At 48.7% G+C, this 8,830-nt stretch overlaps 1 protein-coding gene across 1 annotated transcript in view; it reads left to right on the top strand.

Moving 5' to 3' along the window:
* Positions 1 to 3,091: 3,091 nt before the first annotated feature.
* The window catches only part of PLD1 (phospholipase D1), a 268,255-nt gene continuing 262,516 nt past the window's right edge, over positions 3,092 to 8,830 (top strand). Inside the window, exon 1 of the mRNA XM_040349370.1 lies at positions 3,092 to 3,108. The gene's annotated coding sequence lies outside the window, so the exon portion shown is untranslated. The remainder of the gene's footprint in view (positions 3,109 to 8,830) is intronic.

Genomic DNA, 8,830 nt, shown 5'->3' with positions numbered 1-8,830 from the left:
TGTTATCACTCTGTGTAGCAACATGGGAAAGATCTCCCTCTTTTCGGTACTGCCATAAGAGAAGTGTTTACGCTCTTCTCTGTCACTGTGCAAGTAGGGAGATCAATGTGCCGGGATCATATATATGTAGACAAATACACATGCATGTGTGTTTGAGCTTAAGGCCCCTTTCACACGGTCAGACCGTTCAGGTCTGCCTGTCAGTTTTGTTGGCAGACCTGAACGGCCGCTCCATGCAAGCCTTTGGAGCGGTTGATGTCATCGGTGACATGTCCGCTGACATCCGACCCGATTCGATCCTTAAAAATCAGACCTATGGCGATACGCCGCCATCCATCCATGGCGGATCAGATCGGGTGAGATCTGATGAAAACGGACATAGGAGACAGCGGCGCTGGACAAGCTCCTCCGCGCTCAGTGAGCAGAGAGGGACCTTTCATCTGCCAGCTCAGCGGAAATCAGCGGAGAGATCTCCCGCTGAGCTGGCGGACTCCATAGCGTCTGAATGAGGGCTAAGTGTGCACACCCTAACGCATTAGGGCTCTTTCACACGGGCGGACCGTATGTCCGCTTTTTCATCCTTCCGTGTACGGATGAAAAAGGGACATACATTGATCCCTATGAGATTGGGGTTTATCCGCTGACACCCGATCTCATCCGGGTCCTCTGATTCTGCAGACGGAGGAAACCCTATTTTTCCATCCGTCTGCGGATTGGAATGGGTGAACACGGACAGACGGTGGGGACCGCCCTGTCATCCGCCGGCTCAGCGGGGATCAACGGAGAGATCCCCGCTGAGCAAGGGAAGGTTCACAGGGCGGATCATCGTGGATCCGTCCCCTGTGAAAGAGGCCTTAGGCTGCGCACACCTATTGACACCAATGATGGGGGACTATTCCTATAACTGTAACCAATGATGGAGTACTATTCCTCTTACTGATACCAATGATGGGGCACCATGCCTCTTACTGATACCAATTATGGGGCACTATTTCTCCCACTGATACCAATGGTGGGGAATTTTCCAATTCCACAGCCCAAAGTCTGGCCCCCGTAAAGCCTGAATGACTGTTAACTGACCCTTTGCTTAGAATATTTGCAGACCCCTGATTTAGATGATTAACAATAAAAGAGAATAATTGTAAAACACAGCTAGGGCTGCACTTATCATAATGCCACACATGGGCCATTCCTTATGGCAAATCCCTATAAAGCACTCAAGCCTCGTACACACGACCGGTTTTCCCATCTGGAAAACTGCCATGAGAGCTTTTTGGCCGGGAAAACCGGCCGTGTGTATGCTCCATCGCAAGCTCTCATGGCATGTGTGTTGGGGGAAAAAGTTACTTTTTACCACCGGGAATCCCGTACATGTGTACGAGGTTCAGCCTTAGAAATTACAGATTGTAACAATGTTTCCTGATTATGTTTTCTTATCTTTCCAATTTTGGGAATGCCACAAACAATTTAAAGCGGAGTTCCACCCAAAAGTGGAACTTCCGCTTAATCCACTCCTCACCCCCTTACATGCCACATTTGGCATGTAATTTGTTTTGGGGGGGAGTGGGGGCTTCAGGAGGAGTGGGACTTCCTGTCCCACTTCCTCCTTCCGCCCAGGGGCCGCTAAGGCGATACGTCATATCGCCTTTTGGCGTTTCTTTCCTGTAGGCGATCTCCTGGGACACGTGACAGGTCCCAGGCGATCGCCTGTCCAATCAGGTAGCGTAGCGCCGCTCGCTCATGCGCAGTGAGTGCCAGGCCGTGAAGCCGATAGCTGTTACCAGGGCTGGACTGGGACAAAAATTTGGCCCTGGACTTCATCCAGACTGGCCCACTTTGAGAGGTCTCTCCCATTGTGGCCGGACAACTCCCTCACCCCCCCGGCCACCCAAGCCCCCTCCTCCCTTTTCACTAGCCACTAGCCGTTCTATTAGAGTAGAACGGCTGGTACTGGTACTTTTATAGCAGTACCAGTGGGGAAGCTAGACATTATTTCACCCAGGGCAAAAAATCAGTTCCCCACTTATGGGACAAGATTCAGCTGTCTGTCCCCTCCCCCATGCTCCTCTGTCGTTGTCCCTGATCCTCCCCTTGCTTCTTTGTTCCCCCCCGGGTGAGCGATGCAGGAAAGGGGATGAGGTGTGCGCTGCGGGAAGGGAGAGACAGAGGAGCGGAGGGGGGCGGCGGTCCGCTGTCACTGAAGCTGGCCCACTGAGCCACCAGCCCACCGGGAAACTCCCTGTAGTCCCAATGGCCAGTCCATCCCTGGCTGTCACGGCCGGGTTCCCACAGTTAGGATGGAGGCGCCGGCAGAAGGGGGAGAAGAGCAGAGCTCCGTGCGTTGGGTCGCTGGACAGTGGAGCAGGTAAGTGTATGTTTATTAAAAGCCAGCAGCTATGCTTTTTGTAGCTGCTGACTTTTAATAAACATCAAAAAAGGCTGGAGCTCCGCTTTAAATTAAGCCAGAAAACTATAGAGGGAGAGGTGCAGGATATTTTGAGATGACTCAGAATGGCCTTTATTGTCCAGAAAAACATGAAACCCATTTTTTCTTTCTCTTGTTTGGTCACCTGTACGAGTCAGAGGTCGTTTGTGCTAAAGTAATCACATAGGAGATGGGGTGGAGTGTGTAGAAGACGTCTTGGAAATGCAGGTGTGCCTGAGGCTGAACGATGTAAAAAAAAAAAAAATCCTGGAGTAGCGCACTGGCAACCTCAGGCTGTATACAATGAAAAGCACAAGCTGCACGGCCTGTCTGTCTGGTTTTCAGTGGTGCTGACCTGGTAATCATTACGCCTCAACCATTTCACAACTGATTGAAACTGTTGCATGGAAAAGGGAATTCCAATTTCCACCCAAAAATCTGCCATACCTCTGCTGGAAATGATTCAGGCTTATTCATTCATAACATGGTATAGCAAGTAATGTTTTAAAAGTATGCCATCATATAAATTAGCATCTTCATGGATGTATCCATATCTAAAATAGATTTTAGATGATTGATTTTCTCTTGGAAAGAACTATACATGAATAACACAAGCAATTTTTTTTTTTTTATGAAAAATGGTCTATTGGAAGACAACGGCTATAAAGAAGGTAGACAGGAAGGTAAGAACTGTGAGTTATTAGTTTAACTTGGGAGGGTGATGACTAATCTTTGCCGTTTTCAAACGTGTGTGTGTCTACAAGTATATTTTTCATTGTGAAAGGCCTCTTTAAACATGGGTTTTATAATACATGGCAAACAATAAAAAGAACACATAAAACTGTGCCCTTTTAGATCTTGTTTCTCAGTTGTACGTCTTATGCATATTTATTTGTGAAATTACCATGCATTTTCAAATGTAGATCAAAACTATGGGGGGGGGGGGGGGATTCATAAAGGGGTTGGTGCTGTAGACACCTTTTAGTGTCGCACCCAAATTGTCAGTGCCTGCACCTAATTCATATACCTGTCAGAATCTGTCAATGATTGGCACCAGGCCCGGACTGGCCATAGGGCATACCGGGCATATGCCCGGTGGGGCGCTGTGGCCCGCGGGCCTCATGTCACGTCTCCTTCCAGTGTAACATGCAGGCGGTCCAGAACTGTTAGGCCCCATACACACGAGAGGATTTATCCGCGGATACGGTCCACCGGACCGTTTCTGCGGATAAATCCTCTCGAGGATTTTCGAGGATTTTGATCCGATGGAGTGTACTCACTATCGGATCGAAATCCGCGCCGAAATCCCATCGCGATTACGTGTCGCGCCGTCGCCGCGATGATGACGCGGCGACGTGCGTGACGCTGTCATATAAGGAATTCCACGCATGCGTCGAATCATTACGACGCATGCGGGGGATTGATTCGGACGGATTGATCCGGTGAGTCTGTACAGACCAGCGGATCAATCCGTTGGGATGGATTCAAGCGGATAGATTTTAAAGCATGTCTTAAAATTTTTATCCGCTGGAAATCCATCCCAGGGGATAAAAATCTGCGGAAACAGATCCGCTGGATCGTACACACCAGGGGATCTATCCGCTGGAGCCGGTCCGCGGATCAATTCCAGCGGATGGATCCTCTCGTGTGTATGGGGCCTTAGGGGTGTCTGTGTAACAAACTGTGGGGGGCTGTGTAATGTAAAAGGGTCCAGAGGTGCATGGTACTGTGTAATGTAAAGGGGTCCAGAGGTGCAGGGTGCTGTGTAATGTAAAGGGGTCCAGAGGTGCAAGGTGCTGTGTAATGTAAAGGGGTCCAGAGGTGCACTGTGCTGCGTAATGTAAAGGGGCCCAGAGGTGCAGGGTGCTGTGTAATGTAAAGGGGTCCAGAGGTGCAGGGTGCTGTGTAATGTAAAGGGGTCCAAAGGTGCAGTGCTGTGTAATGTAAAGGGGTCCAGGGTGCTGTGTAATGTAAGGGGGCCAGAGGTGCAAGGTTCTGTGTATTGTAAAGGGGTCCAGAGGTGCAGGGTGTTGTATAATGTAAAGGGGTCCAGAGGTACATCATTAACCCCCCCCCCCCCCCCGGCTGCTCAGTCTAAAATGCCCGGGCCTATTTTTTGTCCCAGTCCGGGCCTGCTTGGCACTGAGGCCGTACTGTGCATATTGGACACTTTTTTCTCAATGCAAACCCTCCATGCCCACTGCACCCATCACACTGACAGGCATATGGCCGAGAAGTTTTAAAGTAGGGTAGACATAGCCTGATGGAGAATTAAGAGATTTGTTTCCCATCTGACCTGCCTTGCTCTTCACTGACAGCACACAGCAATGGGTAGATCCAGGTAGATTCAGTCCAATAGCGGCTTTTAGATATGTGCAAACTGAAAAAAAATTGTTTTGTTTAGTTCTGAATAGATTTTTTATGTTAATAATATAATTTCAGAATTTTTTTTGTTTCATTTCATTTTGTTTATTTTCGAATGAATTCCTAATTTTCTGAACGATTCGAAAAATGATCGACCAATTTGAATTCTGTGTGAAGAATAGCTGGCTGTTAAAGAGCATCCTTAACACTCAATGACTCATCAGCTGTCAGGGGCTTCCCCACTGACAGCTAAATGTAAAAGAAAAAATGCAGGCAATGAAAAATTCTGGAAAAAAAACAGCGTGGGGGGCTCCCTCCAATCCATACCAGGCCCTTTAGGTCTGGTATGGACTTGAAGGGAAACCCCACGCCAAACTTAAAAAACAAAAAACAGCGTGCACCCCCCCCCCCCCTAAATTCATACCAGAGCCCTTATCTGAGTATGTAGCCTGGCAGGCCAGTAAAGGGGGGGTAAGCAAGCACTGCCCTCCTCCTTCTGAACCATACCAAGCCACCTTCCCTCAACATGGGGGGGGGGCTTTGGTGCTTTGCTCTGATCCCCCACAAGCACCTTGTTCTTGTTGATGGGGACAAGGGCCTCTTTCCCACATTCTTGGCCAGTATGGCCTACCCATTTACCAAAAAAGTGTAAAAAGTGAGTAAAGACACAACACGCATTTTTGACAAGCCCCCCCGCGCCCCAAAGCGCCACCCCCATATTAAGGCATAGTTGCCAACATTGTAACAAAAATTTATAGGGGCATTTTTTTGCCTCTAGGCGGATTCTTATATAATTAGGGGGCAGTGGCCCAGATTCAAGAAGCACTTGCGCCCGCGCAACCATAGTTGCGCGGCGCAAGTGCTTACTTGCTCCGGTGTAACGAGTGCTCCTGATTCAGGAACCTCGTTACACCGAATGCAGCCTAGGATGTGATAAACATAAGCCTCCTTATGCCTTCACATCCCAGGCTGCATTCTTGCGTTGGCCGCTAGGGGGCGCGGCCTTTGTGATCGGTGTGTAGTATGCAAATTGCATACTACCACCGATTCACAAAAGTTGCGCGGGCCCTGCCTACGCAAGGTACGGAGTTTCCGTACGGCGCCTTTAGCATAAGGTTGCTCCTGCTAATAGCAGGCGCAGCCAATGCTAAAGTATAGCTGCGCCTCCCGCTCGCGACGTTCAAATTTAACGTCGTTTACGTAAGTGAACCGTGAATGGCGCTGGACGCCATTCACGTTCACTTACAAGCAAATGACGTCCTTGCGACGTCATTTGCCGCAATGCACGTCGGGAAAGTTTCCCGACGGAGCATGCGCTGTTCGCTCGGCGCGGGAGCGCGCCTAATTTAAATGATTCCCGCCCCCGGCGGGATCATTTACATTAGGCAGCCTTGCGCCCGGCTGCTTAGCATATTGCCCGCGCAATTTACGGAGCAACTGCTCCGTGAATCGCGGGCAAAGCGCAATATTTGTGTGGGCGCAGAGAAAAAAATTTGCTCTTTGCCCACGCAAATATTGCGCGATTCTACTTGAATCTGGGCCAGTGTATTCATTTGTAGGCGTGGCATAGCGGGGAAAGAAAAATGTGTCGCTCCACAGGATGGTGCTGTGGACAGCGTATTGGGATATATTATGCCATGGCGAAAAATGGACATGGTTTAAGCAGAATATTGGGCATGGCTTAAAGAGGGCGAGGTTTAAATGGGGGTGTGGTTAGAGTCCAAGATGAATGAGGGATGGAGCGAGAGGTGGAGGGAGAGAGAGAGAGAGAGAGAGAGATCCTACACCACAATAGAAATATGTGTATTTCAGAAAGTTTAACAATCAGCAGATAAAGATACTCCAAACACCGCGCTTCAATCATCCCGACACCATGATTGTTATGGTGTCAGGATGATTGAAGTGGATTATTTCTAATATTACATTGTAATATGAAATTAAATCAATCAACTCACCATAATGCATAATCAGTGGGAGCCCTGAGAGTATCACCTGTCACATCTCCTGCCACCAGATGCCATCAAGTGCCCCCAGCGGAGTCCCTCCTTACATCAGGTGCCCCCAGCGGAGTCCGTCCTTTCATCGGGTGCCCCCAGCAGAGTCCGTCCTTACATCAGGTGTCCCCAGCAGAGTCCATCCTTACATCAGGTGCCCCCAGCAGAGTCCAACCTTACATCAGGTGCCCCCAGCGGAGTCCGTCCTTACATCAGGTGCCCCCAGCAGAATCTGTCCTTACATCAGGTGCCCCCAGCAGAGCCCCTCCTTACATTAGTGTCTGCATCAGCAGAGCCCCATCTTACATCAGTGTCCCCATCAGTAGGGCCCTCCTTACATCAGTGTCCTCAATAGTGTAGCCCTCCTTACTTGTCTCTGTCCCTATCAGCGGACCCCCTCCTTACATCATTGTCCCCAGCAGCAGAACCCCTCCTTACATCAGTGTCTCCAGCAGCGGACTTCCTCCTTACATCAGTGTCTCCAGCAGCGGACTCCCTCCTTACATCAGTGTCTCCAGCAGCGGAACCCCTTTCTTACATCTTGTGTCCCCAGCCACGGAGCCCCTCCTTACATCTGGTGTCCCCATCAGCTGAGCCCCTACTTACATCAGTGTCAACATAAGCGGAGCCTTCCTTACATGTGTCTGTCCCCATCAGTGGAGCCCTCCTTACATGTGTCTGTCCCCATCAGCGGAGTCCCTCCTTACATCAGTGTCCCCATCAGCGGAGCCCTCCTTACATGTGTCTGTCGCCATCAGCGGAGCCCTCCTTACATCTTGTGTCCCCATCAGTGGAGCCCTCCTTACATGTGTCTGTCCCCATCAGCGGAGTCCCTCCTTACATCAGTGTCCCCATCAGTGGAGCCCTCCTTACATGTGTCTGTCCCCATCAGCGGAGTCCCTCCTTACATCAGTGTCCCCATCAGCGGAGCCCTCCTTATAGATGTCTGTCCCCTCTTGTCGGACACGGGGCGGAGGGCTGGCATGGGGTTTGGGGATCCCTTGCTTAAGGGATAATGCAAAAATGTTGAGTTGCCATGAAAGCAATAGGTCAGGGAATATCATCTATTGAGGAAACTTGTTCCTGTGACAAATGTCTAGGAAAATTCCATTCAGTTTTGACTGACTTGTTCTTATTTCTTTTTGCATCTCTAGGATAGGAAGTGAATAGAAATCTCTTCAGCTACACACAGAAAGCAAAAAAAATCTGAAAAGGGATTTAATCATTCCTCATGCCCTGTACACACATAAAGTGATGGAAAAAAATGACGTTTTTAAAAACGTCACTTTAATTGACCGTGTGTGGGGGAAAACTTTGTTTTATGTCTTGTAAAAAACGACCAAAAAAATTGAAGCATGCTTCAATTTTATGTGTCGTTTTTCAAAACGTCGTTTTTTACTTCACAGAAATTGAGTGTGTAGCAAAAAACGTCGTTTAAAAAGACGTTTTTACACCCGCGCATGCCCAGAAGCGAGCTTCAATGGAAAAAGTGGTGAGAACGTAACCTCGCTTTGCTAGAACATTGTGAGAAAAACGATGGTGTGTAGGCAACTTCGTCTTTGAAAATTGAAGTTTCAAAAACGTCGTTTTTTACTTCACAGAAAATTTCGTTTTTTTTCATCACATAAAGTGATGGTGTGTATGCGACATTACTCTATTACAGCCTTTTTCTACCAGGCCTGGGTACCCTGGGATGCCTTGAGGTATAGTCAGGGGTGCCTTGGCAAAATGCCCTTTAGTTACACAAAGCCACGGTTTTTCATTATGTACCATTATGACTTTCTAGATACTGGCAACCTAACAACCAATGACGCTATCAGTTAATAAGGAGGATGTCTGTTGCCTCCACAGCATCCTTGTTTGACCCTCCTGTGCCCCTCTCCCTCAGCCCTGAGATGACAAAAGCTGACTGATGGAGAGAAATTGAGAGAGAAGAGAAACATAGGAATACTAGTCAGTACCAGTGTGCAAAAATGTATTTGCTTTGAAAGAATAAATCACCTCTAATGTTGGGTGTCCTACATGTGGATGTTACTGCATTGTGTAA

Source organism: Rana temporaria, chromosome 4 (assembly GCF_905171775.1).
Source record: "Rana temporaria chromosome 4, aRanTem1.1, whole genome shotgun sequence".
NCBI classification, from domain to species: domain Eukaryota; kingdom Metazoa; phylum Chordata; class Amphibia; order Anura; family Ranidae; genus Rana; species Rana temporaria.
The sequence above is the reverse complement of the archived record's forward strand: the minus strand, read 5'-3'. Positions and strand labels throughout refer to the sequence as shown.